The 18921-nt window shown below is 38.2% G+C and overlaps 1 pseudogene; it reads left to right on the forward strand.

Moving 5' to 3' along the window:
* The first annotated feature begins 14863 nt into the window (after window positions 1-14863).
* On the forward strand, window positions 14864-16824 carry LOC111168109 (protein FAM204A pseudogene; annotated as a pseudogene).
* Window positions 16825-18921: the final 2097 nt, after the last annotated feature.

The raw sequence follows: 18921 nt of genomic DNA on the forward strand, positions 1-18921 counted from the left end.
CAAGAGTTCACTGAACAAATCAAAGAGGAAATTTAAAAATACCTAGAAACAAATGTCAATGAAAACACAATGATCCAAAACCTATGGATATGCAGCAAAAGCAGTTCTAAGAGGGAAGTTTATAGCTATACAAGCCTACCTCAAGAAACAAGAAAAATCTCAAATAAACAACCTAATATTACACCTAAAGGAACTAGAGAAAGAAAACAAACAAAACCCAAAGTTAGCAGAAGGAAATAATTCTTAAAGATCAGAAATCATAAAAATCAAAAATGAAATAGAAACAAAGAAAACAATAGCAAAATCAATAAAACTAAAAGCTGGCTCTTTGATAAGATAAACAAAATTGATAAACCATTAGCCAGACTCATCAAGAAAAAGAGGGAGAGAACTCAAATCAATAAAATTATAAATGAAAAATGAGCAGTTACAACAGACACCATGAAAGACAAAGCATCCCAAGAGACTACTACAAGCAACTCTATGCCAATAAAATGGACAACCTGGAAGAAATGGACAAATTCTTAGAAAGGTATAACCTCCCAAGACTGAACCAGGAAGAAATAGAAAATATGAACAGACCAATCACAAGTAATGAAATTCAAACTGTGATTAAAAATTTTCCAACAAGCAAAAGTCCAGGACCAGATGGCTTCACAGGTGAATTCTACCAAACATTTAGAGAAGAGCTAACACCAATCCTTCTCAAACTCTTCTAAAATATTGCAGAGGAAGGAACACTACCAAACTCATTCTATGAGGCCACCATCACCCTGATATCAAAACTATACAAAGATACTACAAAAAAGGAAAACTACAGACCAAAATCACTGATGAATATGAATGCAAACATCCTCAACAAAATACTAGGCAACAGAATCCAACAATACATTAAAAGGATCATACACCATGATCAACTTGGATTTATCCCAGGGATGCAAGGATTCTTCAATATACACAAATCAATCAATGCGATACACCATATTAACAAATTGAAGAATAAAAACCATATGATCATCCCAATAGATGCAGAAAAGCTTTTGACAAAATTCAACACCCATTTATGATAAAAACTCTCCAGAAAGTCGGCATAGAGGGAACCTACCTCAACATAATAAAGGCCATATACAACAAACACACAGCAAACATCATTCTCAATGGTGAAAAACTGAAAGCATTTCCTCTAAGATTAGGAACAAGACAAGGATGTCCAGTCTCACCACTATTATTCAACATAGCTTTGGAAGTCCTAGCCATGGCAATCAGAGAAGAAAAAGAAATAAAAGGAATACAAACTGGAAAAGAAGAAGTAAAGCTGTCACTGTTTGCAGATGACATGAGACTATACATAGAGAATCCTAAAGATGCCACCAGAAAACTACTAGAGCTAATCAATGAATTTCGAAAAGTTGCAAGATAAAAAACGAATGCACAGAAATCTCTTGCATTCCTATACACTACTGACGAAAATCTGAAAGAGAAATTAAGGAAACACTCCCATTTACCATTGCAACAAAAAGAATAAAATACCTAGGAATAAACTTACCTATGGAGACAAAAGACCTGTATGTAGTAACTATAAGACAGTGATGAAAGAAAGTAAAGATGATACAAACAAATGGAGAGATATATCATGTTCTTGGATTGGAAGAATCAATATTGTGAAAATGACTATACTACCCAAAGCAGTCTACAGACTCAATGCAATCCCTATCAAATTACCAATGGCATTTTTTATGGAACTAGAACAAAAAATCTTAAAATTTGTATGGAGACACAAAAGATCCCGAATAGCCAAAGCAGTCTTGAGGGAAAAAAACAGAGCTGGAGGAATCAGACTCCCTGACTTCAGACGATACTACAAAGCTACAGTAATCAAGACAATATGGTACTGGAACAAAAACAGAAACATAGATCAATGGAACAAGATAGAAAGCCCAGAGATAAACCCACGCACCTATGGTCAACTAATCTATGACAAAGGGGGCAAGGATAACAATGGAGAAAATACAGTCTCTTCAATAAGTGGTGCTGGGAAAACTGGACAGGTACATGTAAAAGAATGAAATTAGAGCACTCCCTAACTCCATACACAAAAATAAACTCAAAATGGATTAGAGACCTAAATGTAAGACCGGACACTATAAATCTCTTAGAGGAAAACACAGGAAGAACACTCTTTGACATAAATCACAGCAAGATCTTTTTGATCCACCTCCTAGAGTAATGGAAATAAAAAGAAAAATAAACAAATGGGACCTAACGAAACTTCAATGCTTTGCACAGCAAAGGAAACCATAAACAAGATGAAAAGACAACCTCAAATTGGGAGAAAATATTTGCAAACAAATCAACAGACAAAGGGTTAATCTCCAAAATATATAAACAGCTCATGCAGCTCAATATTAAAGAAACAAACCACCCAATCCAAAAATGCTCAGAAGACCTAAATAGACACTTCTCCAAAGAAGATATACAGATGGCCAAGAAGCACATGAAAAGCTGCTCAACACCAGTAATTATTAGAGAAATGCAAATCAAAACTACAATGAGGTATCACCTCACACCAGCAACAAATGCTGGAGAGGGTGTGGAGAAAAGGGAACCCTCTTGCACTGTTGGTTGGAATGTAAATTGATTCAGCCACTAAGGAGAACAGTATGTAGGTTTCTTAAAAAATGAAAAATAGAATTACCATATGACCCAGCAATCCCACTACTGGGCATATACCCAGAGAAAACCATAATTCAAAAAAACACATGTACCCCAATGTTCACTGCAGCATTATTTACATTAGCCAGGTCGTGGAAGCAACCTAAATGCCCATCGACAGATGAATGGATAAAGATGTGGTATATATATACAATGGAATATTACTCAGCCATAAAAAGGAATAAAATTGGGTCATTTGTAGAGACGTGGATGGATCTAGAGGCTGTCATACAGAGTGAAGTAAGTCCAAAAGAGAAAAACAAACATCATATATTCATGTATATATGTGGAACCTTGAAAAATGGTACAGATGAACCGGTTTGCACGACAGAAATTGAGACACAAATGTAGAGATAAATGTATGGACACTAAGGGGGGAAAGTGGTGGGCAGTGGGTTGGTGGTGGTGGGATGAATTGGGAGACTGGGATTGACATGTATACACTGATGTGTATAAAATCGATGACTAATAAGAACCTGCTGTATAAAAAAATAAATAAAATTAAATTCAAAAAAAAAAAAGGAGGAATCTGGGACTTAAATCATTTGTTCACTGAATATTTATTGACATCTCAGCACCATATTAGGTCCTGGGGATATAACAAGCAAAAGAAACACAGTCACTTCCCTCATAGAGTTCAATCTAGCAAGGGTTATGATCTATCTGTGTAAAAGCAGTACTTCAAAAAAGCAGCTGTCGAAATGCTTTAAAGGTCCTTAGTCAGCCAATTCTAGGTAGCTGCATTACACATCTCACTGGCCTATACTGAAGAAGCAGAATGCGATGTTTTGATGAATGGTTCTTAGTTAAAACGTCGAAGCACACCTCATCATTGGCCCAATAGTTACAGAAAAAGTACAAGTTTTTATTTGAGCAAAGGCAGTCGACTGAGATTTACACTTTTTTTTTTTAAGAAATGCATTTAGCTTTGACATTTCAAACTGAGACGTGGCATGGGAAGGCTAGATGTTGGGATGAAAAACTTGTAAATTATAGCATTTCAGTGTAAATTTTTAGTTTTTCAGATAATTCATTTCTAAGTACTGGCTCTCTTCTCTATGACATTCCATTGCACTGGTACTTGCCAGCTTCCAAACTGAAAGGATTCCAAGGAACCAAATGCCCTTGGGTTAAAGCAGGAGAAGGAAAAACAAATTAATTTTCAAGGGTTAATGCTACAAATTCTTATAAAATAAAATAATTGGGAGTCAAATGTAAATAAATATATGGATAGCCATATACTTTTTTTCTTAATGATTTTATAAATTTTTATGCTTACAGTGAAAAAAAAAAACTCCAGGCAATCATGCTTCCTTCAGGGAAGACCACCATTACATCAGACCTTTTTTCAAATCTTCCTAAGCCACAATGTCCTTTCACTAATGGAGCCCATGGAGAGAAAAACTTACTTCTCAGATTTAACAGGGTTGCTGATTCTGAAGAATACTTATAAGAAATTTGACCAATTAATCAGGAATCTTGCAAAGTTTTTAATATCTTGTGATTAAAGTTAGAATTCTCTTTTTAAAATTGTTTCCAGTACTCTATTTCTAATAAAAACTTTAGAGGAATATACAGAAATGTGGGCAACTGAGTGAGGTCCAAAAAAGGGTAATATGATATTGACTTCCATGACTATTAAGAAAATATAATCCTTCCCTCTGAATCTCTAGCACCAGTCTTAAAATGTCAAAGCATAATCCTCATTTAATTCTGTCAACAAGATATTGGAGGAAAAAGTATTTGAGTAAATGAATGAAGTGATTCTTGGGATCAAGTGTGTTTGTGGTATAGCAATAATAATAGTTGTGTTGTGAAGAGCACTGACAAGTCAGGGGACAGCTTTAGCAAAGGAGATAATTTGGGGGTGAGGGGGCAGTGAAACCACTTCAGAGAGGGCTGTGGTATCTGTGATCTCATGACTATTTTTTGCATAACTCACTAGTATTGTTTCCCTGCCCAGGCTGTCACACTACATTCCTCCTGTTATGAGAAAGGTACAAATGCACAAAACTAAGGTGGCATGAGATGTTTTGTCAAGAAAGCTACTACCAAGGTACCAATCTATCCTAAATTTCCTTCCCTCCACATCTACAAAGGCAACTGTGTTTACGGCTTCAGTACACAATATTAAATAAAATTAGAGTCCCCAACAAAATCTCAAATCTATTTCATGTCCTCTATTTATAAAGTATGGATGTATTTCTATAAAAAATTAATATATCAAAATGTCATTACCTAGAAGGTCAAATTTTCAAGTATATGGAAATATCAAATATGCAGAGTTATTCATTCCTTGTGAGTTTACTGCACTTTTGAGAAATAAAAACTTAGAGAATATTCTCTATTATTACAAAAGGAAGAGACGGTTGACAGAAGCCTGCATCTATTAGGTCAGCTCTTTTTAGTTTGCTGGGTTGAAAGAAGAGCACTTCTGCTTTGTGAGTTTAATTTACATCTTTTTCTGGTGCTAGTAACATTACTGGTACCCACTTACATCCCCTTAGCTTTCACCTTCACAGCATGAAGCTTGTGAACACCTGAAGCTCTCTGCCTGAGGGCTTTTCTCTGGCCACAGGGAATGTGCTCAATCTGCATGGAGAACAAACCAGGAGTGCAGAGAATCAACACTCACAGAAGCACCTCTCAACAAATGATGGATGTGGAGCTAAGAGATATATACCCAGCTTCCTTACTCCCCGGTTGTGATAGCTCTGAGATATGCTAAATCTATTCTATCTCCCCGAGTTCCTCTGCAGGACTGAGCCCTTTGCTATATCTGGTGAGTGAATTGATAACACACCGTTTAGCGTTGTCTTTCCCTTCCCCCTCTCCTCCATTTGTGTTCCTTGGGATCACCTCCCAAATGAATTACTCTGCACCTAAATCACTGTCTCTGGGTTTACTCTGCGATAACCCAACCCAAAACCCATGGCAGAATTTATGCTTCCACTGTATATAGGTTTTTAAGTGTGGGCCAGAGTTCACATATAAACATAAACAGGTTAGGGTCTGAGAAGCTTTTAATTAGCCCATGTGTTTGGCAGTCAGAAGTTATACTAGGACTTCTGTTTCTCCCCATGAGGGATTAACAGCCAAGAGGACTGCTCCCCTGCTTAAAAGAAAAAAAAAAGATCTATATGTGAAAATAAGTATTTCCTGACATTGGACAACAGCCAGAGCAAGACTGTGACCGATGAGAGAAGAAAAACAAATGAAGTGATCTTTTCACTTTCTCCAAATTATTGCCAAATTATTGGAGGCAGCTTTAGAGACACAGGGAAGGAAAAATCTAAGGAAGCTCAGGGTCTCACAGTCTCTTGCAGGGCAGGAGATGAGAGTTCAGGGAGGCTGAGGCAGCTAGAATTCCTGGGACAGGGTAGCAGGAAGGAGGAGCTGCAGAGAAAGAGCTCCTGGAATCTGAAGAGAAAGCCATTTGAGGCTTTGCTAGGTGCTGATCACCACACATCTGGGTTAACACTCCACACAACTGTGGAAAGACTCACCTGAAGAAATTATTAGAACTCAAGCCAGGCTGGGAATAGTTTGTCTTTTCATGGGCCAGAGAGGAAAATGTTGATAATCCATGGAACTTGGATAGAATCCTCAGAAGGGTATCACCTGTGTAGTCAGTTAAATTATCCCTAAATTAAAGGCTGCTGTGGACCCACCAAAATAAAGCACAAAAGCAATATTTGAAAGTGTCAGTGTGATGCACAGTAGCCTAATCACGTGCTAAAACCAGGCCCAACACTTCTATCTCCCTGGCTTTCATGTCTACATTAACAAAGAATAAAACAACACAGTGTTCAAAATATTCTGTATCCAATAAGAATTACCAGATATGCATAGCAGAAAACTATGACACCTAAGCAGGAGAAGAAAAATCAATAAATAGAAACAGGAACAGGAATGGCAGTAAAGGTGGAATTAGTAGGCAAAGACCTTAAGGCAGATTTTATGAATTTTATAAATGTGCTCCAGTACATAGAAAAGGTATGTACATAATGGCGAGAGAAATGGAAGCTATAAAAAGACCTGGGGGGAGGATCTTCAAGATGGCGGCAGAGTAAGACATGGAGATCACCTTCCTCCCCACAAATACATCTATATGTGGAACAACTCCTACAGAACACCTACTGAACGCTGGCAGAAGACCTCAGACTTCCCAAAAGGCAAGAAACTCCCCACGTACCTGGGTGGGGCAAAAGAAAAAAGAAAAAACAGAGACAAAAGAATAGGGACGGGACCTGCCCCTCTGGGAGGGAGCTGTGAAGGAGGAAAATTTTCCATACACTAGGAAGCCCCTTCACTGGCGGAGATGGAGGGTGGGGGGAAGCTTCGGAGCCACAGAGGAGAGCACAGCAGCAGGGGTGCAGAGGGCAAAGTGGAGAGATTCCTGCACAGAGGATTGGTGCCGACCAGCATTCACCAGCCCGAGAGGCTTGTCTGCTCATCCGCCAGGGCGGGTGGGGGTTGGGACCTGAGGCTCCAGCTTTGGAGGTCAAATCCCAGGGAGATGACTGGGGTTGGCTGCGTGAACATAGCCTGAAGGGGGCTAGTGCACCACAGCTAGCCTGGAGGGACTCCAGGAAAAAGTGTGGAACTGCCTAAGAGACAAGGGATCATTGTTTCGGGGTGCGCGAGAAGAGGGGTTTCAGAGCACCACCTAATAAGCTCCAGAGACTGGCGCAAGCCACAGCTACCAGCGCGGACACCAGAGACGGGCCTGAAATGTTAAGGCTGCTTCTGCAGCCACCAAAAAGCCTGTGTGCAAGCACAGGTCACTATCCACACTTCCCCTCCTGGGAGCCTGTGCAGCCCGCCACTGCCAGGGTCCCGTGAGCCAGGGACAACTTCCCCAGGAGAACACACAGCACGCCTCACGCCTGTCTCTGCCTCTGCAGGCTCACCCTACATTTCGTACCACTCCCACCCCTCAACTTGAGTGAGCCAGAACCCCCTAATCAGCTGCTCCTTTAACCCCGTCCTGTCTGAGCAAAGAACAGATGTTGTCAGGTGACCTAAACCAGAGGCTGGGCCAGATCGAAAGCTGAACCCCAGGAGCTGTGCAAACAAAGAAGAGAAAGGGAAATTTCTCCATGCAGCCTCAGAGCAGCGGATAAAATCTCCACAATCAACTTGATGTACACTGCATCTATGGAATACCTGAATAAACAATGAATCATCCCAAATTGAGGTGGTGGACCATCAAACTCCAGTGCTGGACACCCTATGCCAAACAACTACTAAGACAGGAACACAACCCCACCCATTAGCAGAGAGGCTGCTTAAAATCATACGAACTTCACAAACAGCCCAAAACACACCACTGGACACTGTCCTGCCCACTAAAAAGACAAGATTCAGCCTCATCCACCAGAACACAGGCACCAGTCCCCTCCACAAGGAAGCCTACACAACACAATGAAACAATGTCACCCACTGGGGGCAGACACCAAAAACAATGGGAACAACAAACCTGCAGTCTGCAAAAAGGAAACCCCCAAAAAAGTAAGTTAAGCAAAATTAGAAGACAGAGAAAAATGCAGCAGATGAAGGAACAAGGTAAAAACCCACCAGACCAAACAAATGAAGAGGAAATAGGCAGTCCACCTGAAAAGAATTCAGAGTAATGATAGTACAGTTGATCCAAAATCTTCGAAATAGAATGAGGGAAGTACAAGAAACGTTTAACAAGGAACTAGAAGAACTAAAGAGCAAACAAACAAACATGAACAACACAATAAATGAAACTAAAAATTCTCTAGAAGGAAACAATAGCAGAATACCTGAGGCAGAAGAACGGAGAAGTGACCTAGAAGATAAAATAGTGGAAATAACTACTGCAGAGCAGAATAAAGAAAAAAGGATGAACAGAATTGAGGACAGTCTCAGCGACCTCTGGGACAACATTAAACATACCAACATTAGAATTATAGGGGCCCCAGAAGAAGAAGAGAAAAAGAAAGGGAATGAGAAAATATTTGAAGAGATTACAGTTGAAAAGTTCCCTACTATGGGAAAGGAAAGAGTCAATCAGGTCAAGAAATCACAGAGAGTCCTATATAGTATAAATCCAAGGAGAAACACACTAAGACACATATCAATCAAACTATCAAAAATTAAATACAAAAAAAATATTAAAAGCAGCAAGGGAAAAGCAACAAATAATACTAAAGGGAATCACCAAATGGTTAACAGCTGATCTTTCAGCACAAACTCTACAAGCCAGAGGGAGTGGTAAGACATACTTAAAGTGATGACAGGGGAAAACCTACAACCAAGATTACTCAACCCAGCAAGGATCTCATTCAGATTTGACAGGTAAATTAAAATGTTCACAGACAAGCAAAAGCTAAGAGAATTAGCACCACCAAACCAGCTTTACAACAAATGCTAAAGGAACTTCTCTAGGCAGGAAGCACAAGGGAAGGAAAAGGCCTACAAAAACAAACCCAAAACAATTAAGAAAATGGTAATAGGAACATACATATCAATAATTACCTTAAATGTAAACAGATTAAATGCTCCAACCAAAAGACATAGACTGGCTGAATGGATACAAACACAAGACCCATATATATGCTGTCTACAAGAGACCCACTTCAGACCTAGGGACACATACAGACTGAAAGTGAGGGGATGGAAAAAGATATTCCATGCAAAGGGAAATCAAAAGAAAGCTGGAGTAGCTATACTCATATCAGATAAAATAGAATTTAAACTAAACACTATTACAAGAGACAAAGAAGGACACTACATAATGATCAAGAGATCAACCCAAGAGGAGATATAACAATTCTAAATATTTATGCACCCAAAATAGGAGCACCTCAATACATAAGGCAAATGCTAAAAGCCATAAAAGGGGAAATCGACAGTAACAAAATAATAGTAGGGGACTTTAAACCCACTTTCACCAATGGACAGATCAACCAAAATGAAAACAAATAAGGAAACACAAGGTTTAAATGATACATTAAACAAGATAGACTTAATTGTTATTTATAAGACATTCCATCCAAAAACAACAGAATACACCTTCTTCTCAAATGCTCATGGAACATTCTCCAGGATAGATAATACCTTGAGTTACAAATCAAGCCATGGTAAATTTAAGAAAATTAAAATCATATCAAGTATCTTTTCCGACCACAATGCTATGAGACTAGATATAAATTAAAGAAAAAAATCTGTAAAAAATAAAAACACATGGAGGCTAAACAATATGCTACTAAATATCCAAGAGATCACTGAAGAAATCAAAGAAGAAATCAAAAAATACCTAGAAAGAAATGACAATGTAAACACGACAACCCAAAACCTATGGGATGCAGAAAAATCAGTTCTAAGAGGGAAGTTTATAACAAATACATTCCTGCCTCAAGAAACAAGAAAAATCTCAAATAAACAACCTAAACTTACACCTAAAGCAACTGGAGAAAGAAGAACAAAAAATCCCCTAAAGTTAGTAGAAGGAAAGAAATCATAAATACCAGATCAGAAATAAATGAAAAAGAAATGAAGGGGGCTTCCCTGGTGGCGCAGTGGTTGAGAGTCCGCCTGCTGATGCAGGGGACACGGGTTCATGTCCCGGTCCGGGAAGATCCCACATGCCACAGAGTGGCTGGGACCGTGAGCCGTGGCCTCTGAGCCTGCGCGTCTGGAGCCTGTGCTCCGCAATGGGAGAGGCCACAACAGTGAGAGGCCCATGAAACGCAAAAAAAAAAAAAGGAAGAAAAAAAGAAATGAAGGAAACAATGGCAAAGATCAATAAAACTAAAAGCTGGTTCTTTGAGAAGATAAGCAAAATTGATAAACCATTTCCAGACTCATCAAGAAAAAAAGGAAAAAGACTCAAATCAATAGAATTAGAAATGAAAACAGAGAAGTAACAACTAACACTGCAGAAATACAAAGAATCAGGATGGATTACTACAAGCAATTATATGCCAATAAAATGGACAACCTGGAAGAAATGAACAAATTCTTAGAAAAGCACAACCTTCTGAGACTGAACCAGGAAGAAATAGAATATATAAACAGACCAATCACAAGCACTGAAATTGAAACTGTGATTAAAAATCTTCCAACAAACAAAAGCCCGGGACCAGATGGCTTCACAGGCAAATTCTATCAAACATTTAGAGAAAAGCCAACAGCTATCCTTCTCAAACTCTTCCAAAATATAGCAGAGAGAGGAACACTCCCAAACTCATTCTATGAGGTCACCATTACCCTGATACCAAAACCAGACAAAGATGTCACAAAAAAACAAAACTACAGGCCAATAACACTGATAAACATAGATGCAAAAATCCTCAACATAATACTAGCAAACAGAATCCAGCAGCACATTAAAAGGATCATACACCATGATTAATTGGGGTTTATCCCAGGGATGCAAGGATTCTTCAAAATATGCAAATCAATCAATGTGATACACCATATTAACAAAGTGAAGGATAAAAACCATATGATCATCTCAATAGATGCAGAAAAAGCTTTCGACAAAATTCAACACCCATTTATGATAAAAACGCTCCAGAATGTAGGCATAAGGGAACTTACCTCAGCACAATAAGGCCATATATCACAAACGCACTGCTAACATCATTCTCAATAGTGAAAAACTGAAACCATTTTCTCTAAAATCAGGAACAAGACAAGGTTGCCCACTCTCACTGCTATTATTCAACATAGTTTTGGAAGTTTTATCCACAGTAATCAGAGAAGAGAAAGAAATATAAAGAATCCAAATCGGAAAAGAAGAAGTAAAGCTGTCACTGTTTCCAGATGACATGATACTATACATAGAGAATCCTAAAGATGCTACCAGAAAACTACTAGAGCTAATCAGTGAATTTGGTAAAGTAGCAGGATGCAAAATTACTGCACAGAAATCTCTTGCATTCCTATACACTAATGATGAAAAATCTGAAAGAGGAATTAAGGAAACACTCCCATTTACCACTGCAACAGAAAGAATAAAATACCTAGGAATAAACCTAACTAAGGACACAAAAGACCTGTATGCAGAAAACTATAAGACACTGATGAAAGAAATTAAAGATGATACAAACAGATGGAGAGAAATACCATGTTCTTGGATTGGAAGAATCAACATTGTTAAAATGACTCTACTACCCAGAGCAATCTACAGATTCAATGCAATCCCTATCATATTACTGATGGCATTTTTTACAGAAGTAGAACAAAAAATTTCACATTGTATATGGTAACACATAAGACCCTGAATAGCCAAAGCAATCTTTGGGAAAGAAAAACTAAGCTGGAGGAATCAGGCTCCCTGGCTCAGATTATACTACAAAGCTATAGTAATCAAGACAGTCTGGTACTGTCACAAAAACAAAATATAGATCAATGGAACAGGATAGAAAGCCCAGAGAGAAACCCATGCACATATGGTCACCTTATTTTTGATAAAGGAGGCAAGAATATACAATGGAGAAAAGACAGCCTCTTTTCTGGGAAAACTGGGCAGCTATGTGTAAAAGAATGAAATTAGAACACTCCCTAACAACATACACAAAAATAAACTCAAAGTGGATTAAAGACCTAAATGTAAGGCCAGACACTATAAAAATCTTAGAGGAAAACATAGGCAGAACACTCTATGACATAAATCACAGCAAGATCCTTTTTGACCCACCTCCTAGAGAAATGGAAATAAAAACAAAAATAAACAAATGGGACCTAATGAAACTTAAAAGCTTTTGCACAGCAAAGGAGACAATGAACAAGAGGAAAAGACAACCCTCAGAATGGAAGAAAATATTTGCAAATGAAGCAACTGACAAAAGATTAATCTCCAAAATTTACAAGCAGCTCATGCAGCTCAAAATGACAACCCAATCCAAAAACGGGCAGAAGACCTAAATAGACATTTCTCCAAAGAAGATATACGGACTGAAAGGATGCTCAACATCACTAATCATTAGAGGAATGCAAATCAAAACTACAATGAGTTATCACCTCACACTGGTCAGAATGTCCATCATCAAAATATCTACCAAAAATAAATGCTGGAGAGAGTGTGGAGGAAAGGGAACCCTCTTGCACTGTTGGTGGGAATGTAAATTGATACAGCCACTATGGAAAACAGTATGGAGGTTCCTTAAAAAACTAAAAATAGAACTACCATACAATCCAGCAATCCCACTACTGGGCATATACCCTGAAAAAACCATAATTCAAAAAGAGTCATGTACCACAATGTTCATTGTAGCACTATTTATAATAACCAGGACAGGGAAGCAACCTACATGTCCATTGACAGATGAATGGATAAAGAAGATGTGGCATATATATACAATGGAATACTACTCAGCCACAAAAAGAAATGAAATTGAGTATTTGTAATGAGGTAGATGGACTTGGAGTCTGTCATACAGAGTGAAGTAAGTCAGAAAGAGAAAAACAAATACCGTATGCTAACAAATATATGTGGAATCTAAAAAAAAAGAAAAGGTTCTAAAAAACATAGGGGCAGTTCAGGCATAAAGACATAGACGTACGGAATGGACTTGAGGACACGGGGAGGGGAAGGGTAAGCTGGGATGAAGTGAGAGAGTGGCATGGACATATATACACTACCAAATGTAAAATAGATAGCTAGTGGGAAGCAGCCACATAGCACAGCGAGATCAGCTCGGTGCTTTGTGACCACCTAGAGGGGTGGGATAGGGAGGGTGGGAGGGAGATGCAAGTGGGAGGGGATATGGGGATATATGTATATGTAAAGCTGATTCACTTTGTTATACAGCAGCAACTAACACAGCAATGTAAAGCAATTATGCTTCAATAAAAATGTTAAAAAAAAGAAAAAGAAAACAACCTGGGGAGTTCCCTCGCAGTCCAGTGGTTAGGACTCTGTGATTCCACTGCCCGGGGCCTGCGTTTGATCCCTGGTTGGGGAGCTAAGATCCTGCAAGCAGTGCAGCCAATTTAAATAAATAAATAAACAAATAAAGTGAACACATGTCCCTAGCCTTTAAAAAATATATGAATGAAACTTCTGATTATGAAAAATTGAACGTTTGAAATGAGAAATTTCAAAGAATGAATGTCAAAAACTCCATTGACAGACGAATGGATAAAGATGTGGTACATATATATAATGGAATATTACTCAGCCATAAAAAGGAAAAATATTGGGTCATTTGCAGAGACGTGGATTGATCTAGAGACTATCATACACAGTGAAGTAAGTCATAAAGAGAAAAACAAATATCGTATATTAACACATATATGTGGAATCTAGAAAAATGGTACAGATGAACCGGTTTGCAGGGCAGAAATTGAGACACAGATGTAGAGAACAAACGTATGGACACAAAGCAGGGAAAGCGACAGGGAGCGGTGGTGGTGGTGTGATGAATTGGAAGATTGGGATTGACATGTATACACTGATGTGTATAAAGTGTATGACTAATAAGAACCTGCTGTATAAAAAATAAATTAAATTAAATTAAAAAAAAAAAGTCAAAAACTTCACTGACCTGTGAGGCCCATGGGATTTCACCTACTACTGTCCCCTCTTGCCCCAGGCCTCAGGGACTTTGTGCTGACTGCTCCCTCTGCCTGGAGCACACTGTCCAGATTCTGTCTGACTTGCTCCCTCACTCCCTCAAGTCTGTGCTCAAACGTCCCCTTCTCACAGAGGGCCTCCCTGGCTATCCCATGTAAACCCATATTCTCCGACCGACATAACCTCCTTCCCTGCTTTATATTTTACCATAAAGTTTTTCACCATCTAACTTGCTCTACTTTTAATGTATGTGTTTTGGGGGGAGGTATTTGGTCAGTTTTGCTCACTACACTATAACCTTCATGAGGGCAAAGATTTTTTTCCCTGTGTTCACCACTGTCTCCCTAACATCTACTGCAGTTTCTGGCACGTAGTAAGTGCTCAAAGAATATTTGTCAAATGAATAGTTTAGAAAAATAACTCTGGCTCCAATGTATATTATTCGTCTATTATGACACAAAAGATATAGAAAAGATACAATATAACGTATCTCTTCGTATTATACCTTCTGGCATCAATATATATCTTCATATTAGTAGTTGTATGTTCTCAGCATTTCCTTCCTCCTTTTCTCTCTTACTAATAACCCAAAGACTATTTTTGCCCTCCCCTGATCAACACAGAAACCAAAACAAAGACTCAAAGTATTAACAGGGGTCTTAAGATGGCTGCTGGACAGCCAGCTATGGACCGCAGAAAAGATGTGGAGTGGGCTGCTACCTCCTGGCCTAAATTAAAGTGATGTTGAGTTGAATTCTGATGATGAAGCCACAGTAGAGAGCTCTGAACTTAACTTACAAGAAGGTAAAGAAGATGGGACCATTACGAACACAGAGGTCTCAGATATCCCTACAGATGGACCAAAAACTGAAGCAGAGACAAATGTAAATGCATATGAAGAGTGTCCCTCTGGAATTCCCTTAAATATGTGGAATAAATTTCAAGAACTGCATACAAAACATTCTGAACAGAAAACCTCAGCTTCAAGATCCAGAAAGAAAAAAAGAAAACGCTCCAGAAAAGGTAAATTGAAGAATGAAGAAGAATCTCAAAGTGAACAGTCCTCAAGTGAAACCCAGTGGAAGGAGCTTACTCAGTATTTTGGAGTCAACGATAGGTTTGACTCCCCTGTTAAAAGGAAAAAAATTGCAAAGTCGGGCCTTGAAAAGAGCATAGACCAGGCTGTGGAAGAGTGGAACATTGAGAAGGCTGAGGAACTCAGCAATCAGGTAGCTACTCGAGAGCTTGGTGCAAAAATTGCCAAAGTGATTGCCTGCCACAACTTTGTAAAAGCCAAAAAGGATGCTGAAAATTCACAGGTTGCTCAAAAAAAGAAGAAACTTGCCTGGGGGTTTGAAGCAAAGAAGAGGTGAGAAACCAAAAGCAACATGGGATATATGTGACTTGCCAGAGATCTTCAAGACATTTGAGATTTCACTTGAATCTTCAGTTGCTTAATTTACTGAAAAGATTTTCCTGTTCATGTTAACTATGTCAGGAAATTGATGGAAATAGAAAAAAACAAGCATAAAATTTGGAAGTTGATTAGCAAAAAAAAAAAAGTATTAACGGAAATGCAAAACAGAAAATTCGGTTGCAATGCACAGTTTTTTTCTTCCTGCTCCTAAAGATTAGTTAAGGCCATATTTGTGGGAAGCAGAGAAGAAAGTTCAGTAGTGACTAACTAAAAAAGAAGGAAGGGCTGAGGCCTCAGAAGTAGGAGGGAAGAACAGGACCATCTGAAGGAGCACCAAGAAGCTAAAAGGAGCCACCCTGGGTGGCCCTACACTGCACACTTTGCCCTAAATGGAGAGATGGACCCTTTTTGTGAGGTAGGACATGAAGAAAAGATTCACGCTTCTGATAAAATGGAACCAAACAGAACCACGTAGGAATTTCCCTAATAGATGAGATTTTTTTTAAACGAGAAAAATTAAAGAGCAGTACTGACTGGTGAGCATAGAACTGGAATGCAAACATAATTTTCTTTGCCTATAAACTATTTAATGGCACAAGGAATCTCATGCCAAAGGCTTGGATAAGACAAGGGACCTAATCCACTCTAAGAAGAAAAGCACAGTCAAATTCTCATTAAAGTTAGAATTTTTAATAATTCCTACTATCATTTCTTCTTCAATAACAAGAACTTCTTATATCTTAGTCATTTGATGACCCTGAATGTGCAATTCTGATTATTCCTTAGAACACTTTTTTGTAAATTCTATTCCTAGGACCTCTGCCTCTAGAAAAATTGTCTTCTTATATCCTTGGTATTGGAAGAGATCAATCTCAACCTGCCAAAGCAGTGGTAATCCCCCAGAGGGCTTGTAAAACACACCGAAGGTGGGCCCCACTCTCAGAGGTTCTGATTCATAGGCTTGAGTTGAGGCCTGAGCATTTGCATTTCTAACAAACTCCTGGGTGATACCAGTGCTGCTGGTCCAGGTACCACACTTTAAGAACCACTGACTGAAGTATTGTATTTAATTTTTAAAGAGTTATAAGCATCTTTGGCTTCAATTAGCTGCTTTGTCTCTCTTATACAACTTGTATCCTTAGTTGCTGGCACAGGGTGGGCTCTCAGTAAATATTTCTTGAATGAATGAGATAGGCTTGTTTCCAAAATCATACAAAAACAATCAGATATCATTACATCCATATTGAATTTTTTACCAGTTATAAAGATAGAACTTCTACATCATGAACATACTTTGTAAATGAAAAAGATATTTATAGAATAAGGCTTAGTTTTCTGTGTTATTTAATAAGTTGAGACTTTTATTTTATGCCATAAAAAATAGGTGTTAAAATACTTTCTTTAATTATCCTGAGCTAATGGGAAAGTTGAACTGATATATAAATCATTAACCAAGTCAACGAAAGACTGACATCACTGTTTGCAGTACCAACCCAAGTTTCACAGTAGTTCAGAAACAAAAAAGGAAGGGAGGGTGCAAATACTTGAGGCATCGCATCATATACAGCAATATAGCAAATGTTGAAAACAAAAAAACCTGGGCTAGATCATCACCATACACTTGTCATAAGCTAAGGTTTTTGCACAGATGCCATATTTGTATGCAGTAGCTGGTTAACAGTAACAACATGCAGTAAAGAATAATATTTTATTAAATAATATTTTTAATTTTTTAATATTATACTATGTGATACACAATTACATTTGGGGGTTATCAAAAAAAGAGACTGTCATTTGAAACTAATTTGTTTCTAAAAGAGGAAAAAGAAACCAGTAACTATATCGATGACTCAAATGATGGTGCATCATACGCAAAGAATCAAGTAAACAAGTGAAACAAAAATTTAAAAACCCTTTCTACCCTAAAACTAAATACCAGGGATTTATTTTCAGCAGAACCACACCATCTATCACGTTAATTTAATGTTCATTTGAACTTTATTATTTTAATTTGATTGGTATTTAATTTGTAAATCTGTTGGCTTTATAATTATATAAAAACTATAAACACGAAGATGTTATATAGTATTTTATGTGTGTACATATTTAAATAATTTTATTTAAAAAAAATGTTTACTGATGAGAATTTACTGATGAGAATATTGTCCCTGTAATTAGTTCCATAGTCATTATCCAATGTTATCATTGTCTTAGTCATCTTTCCTATCTCTAATCTTGCCTCTATTCCTTTCCCTACATTGCAGGAATATGCAGCCAGTGTGATAGATATAAAATATAAATCTTATAATGGCCCCTTCCTCTGATACACTTTGCAATGGCTCCCTCTTTTTGTCTGGATAAATTCTAGTTCCCTAAGATGACATAGAACATCCTTCATGACCTGGCTCCTTCTTATCTCTCCAGACTCATGGCTGACATCTCCTCACCTCCACCCGTAGTCACTTGGACCACTAGTGATTCACTATGTTTGTTCTCTTTTGTACAAAGCCTTTGTTTGAGCTGTTGCATCTGCCAAGAATGCTAGTCCCATAATCCCACTGGACTTGCTTAACTCCATGTTGTTCGTAAGACTCAGCTTGGATGTCAATTCCTCTCTAAGTTTTTGCTGATCCCCTCCACAGCACTCTAGATTATCCATAACAATATTCATCACACTCAGTTATTATGTTCTGTTTTCTTGTTTGTGTTCCCCAAGAGTTTGTGGACATTTCTAGAGAAGGAGCTGTATCAATATTAACATTATTGAATTCCTCCCAAAATCTTGGCATACATATACTAAGCAAACTTTTTAAAATATAAGAATAAAATTCAATGATAGAATAAATAGGTCTGAATTTTCTATAATTTTTTTTTTTTGGCTGTACTGCACGGCATGCGGGATCTCAGTTCCCGGACCAGGGATTGAAACCACACCTCCTGCAGTGGAAATATGGAGTCTTAACCAATGCACCACCAGGGAAGTCCCATGAATTTTCTATAATTTTTAAATAAATCGAGCCGCTGTCACATTAACCACCACTGAGACCCTCCTCTAGCCACGAGGAAGATTGGAGTGCTGAGTAAATACCTGAAGCCATTCCCCAATGATGCCTTCACTCCTTGAAGACACTAAATACCCAAGTGCTTGAACTAAGAACTGCTCCACTGTCTCCTGCCCTGGGAGCTCCATGAGGGTAGCAACTGTATTCCACTGCATCTCAGTGCCAAGCACATGGTA

The sequence above is a fragment of the Delphinapterus leucas genome, chromosome 5, assembly GCF_059928025.1.
Source record: "Delphinapterus leucas isolate spDelLeu-1000000601 "Yukka" chromosome 5, BTC_Dleu_Yukka2, whole genome shotgun sequence".
Classification (NCBI taxonomy): Eukaryota; Metazoa; Chordata; class Mammalia; order Artiodactyla; family Monodontidae; genus Delphinapterus; species Delphinapterus leucas.